The sequence below is a fragment of the Sciurus carolinensis genome, chromosome 18, assembly GCF_902686445.1.
Source record: "Sciurus carolinensis chromosome 18, mSciCar1.2, whole genome shotgun sequence".
Lineage (NCBI taxonomy): Eukaryota > Metazoa > Chordata > Mammalia > Rodentia > Sciuridae > Sciurus > Sciurus carolinensis.
The window spans coordinates 7,886,714-7,888,690 of record NC_062230.1 but is presented as its reverse complement, the minus strand read 5'-3'; the positions used below and the strand labels follow the sequence as shown (position 1 = coordinate 7,888,690).

At 45.4% G+C, this 1,977-nt stretch overlaps 1 non-coding gene across 1 annotated transcript; it reads left to right on the top strand.

Annotated features, from left to right (window-relative positions):
- Positions 1-524: 524 nt before the first annotated feature.
- On the top strand, positions 525-597 carry Trnaa-ggc (transfer RNA alanine (anticodon GGC)). Its single transcript has one exon. It is a non-coding gene; the product is annotated as a tRNA-Ala (tRNA).
- The last annotated feature ends 1,380 nt before the right edge of the window (positions 598-1,977 follow it).

The following is a 1,977-nucleotide window of genomic DNA, read 5'->3' as shown; positions in this document are numbered from 1 at the left end:
TTAAAAAAACATGTAAAGGAATAATGTTAGAAAAGTGAACTTTGAAGTTGATCAGACCTAAGTTCAGTTCTCAGCTTTGCCAGCTAAGATGGGTTTCCCACCTAAAGGGTTTCTGTGAGCTTAAAGCTGTGATACACTTGGAAGTTGCTGTCCTGCACATGGTGAAATGTTTCACCGTGATTATTCACGTTTTCTCCACTTTCACTATGTGTCCCCTCCCAAACTCACATGGTGGAAGACTAAGCCCCAAGATGATGGTATTAGGACATGGGGGCCTTTGTGAAGTCATTAGGTCATGGTCGGGAATCAGATCCTCATCCAACATTGAGTCTTCTGGTGCCCCCATCTTGGACATTCTAACCTCCAGAACTCTGAGAAATAAACTTCTGCTGCTTAAAAGTCACTCAGAGGGCTGGGGATATGGCTCAGTTGGTAGAGTGCCTGCCGCACATGCACAAGGCCCTGGGTTCAATCCCCAGCACAGCAAAAAAATAAATAAATAAATAAAAGTCACTCAGAGGGCTGGCAATATAGCTCAGTTGGTAGAGTGCCTGCCTGGCAAGCACAAGGCCCTGGGTTCAATCCCCAGTACCGCAAAAAAAAAAAAGTCACTCAGAGTCAGGCACTATGGCACACACCTGTAATCCCAGTGGCTCAGGAGGGTGAGGTGGGAGGGTCACAAGGTCAAAGACCCTAAGCAACTTAGTGAGACCCTGTCTCAAAATAAAAAATAAAAAAGTGGGGGCTGGGGATGTGGCTCAGTGGTTAGGCACCCCTGGGTTCAATCCCTAGTACCAAAAAAATAAAAGTACTAGCCACTCCGCCTGTGATCTTCTGTTAATGGCAGCCTGAACGGATGAAGACGTGTAGCTACGAGAGTTCTTTTTCTGTCTCCATCTTCCCAAGATGATCACACCTTTTCTAAGGTTAAAATAATCATATATACACATGTGATTCTCAAACCAGTATTTCCAGCTTTATCATCTTTCCTGGGTTCCAGAAGAACAGGGCGGTTTGCCCTAGGTTCAAAAGAGAGCATTAGCAGTTGGACTCATCTGAAATTGAACTCATTGTCCTCCTCCCAACTGCCCGCCACGTCCTAGACTGACCACCTTAGCTAGTGGCTTCACATTCCCTGTCCCAAGGCAGATATCTCTGTGCAGAAGCACCTGGTTCCTTTCTCCCTCACACACATTCTTTATTAATTAGAATGTCAGCTTAACTGCTTCAAAACAGACCCAAATAACAGGGGTTTAACTTAAATAGGGGGTCATTTCTTGCTCACGTGTCTAGACATTAGCAGTCCATAGCAGATATGAGGCTCCAGGGTATCAGGGGCTGGGCTCCTTCCTTTGGGTTCCCTGCCATCCCTAGGGTGCTGCCTTTGTTCGACAAGGTCCGAGTGACTTACAACCACCCTTTGTGATTCCTTAGGGTGAAACACACGCTGCATTTAATCCTCATACCTCCGAAGGTAGTGGTTTTATGAGGTTGAATCCTATAAATTTGACATTTGGGGGATCAAATATGGTGGGAGTCTGGCTATTTTATATAATTCATTCTAATAGTATCTTTACAGATAAGGACTGACAAACAGAGAGGTCAGGAGACAAGGTCGAATCACAAAGAAAGTGAATGGCAGAGAAAGAGTTCCAATCCAGAGGTGCCTTGGAAGCTGGGCCCATGGAAGATTCTTCGGTGGATAGATGTGGCTTCTCTGTTCTCTGCGCACATATAACCTAGTTGAAGAGAAAGCTGAAGAGCAGCTGGAAAGAGAAGCAATGGAAGTTTAGTACGGCTATGTAACAACATCGTAAGGTCATGAGAATGTTAAGAAATTCAATGCAAAATGGGTGGTAGGGTAAGAATTCTTCTCCTAGAAGATGAGTAGCCATAGCAAGGGTCCCAAACTGGAGTGGCCTGGGAGGTTCCCACAAAGGGGACAGATTTCAGCTGGGTCTTGAAAGCAGAGGAGGA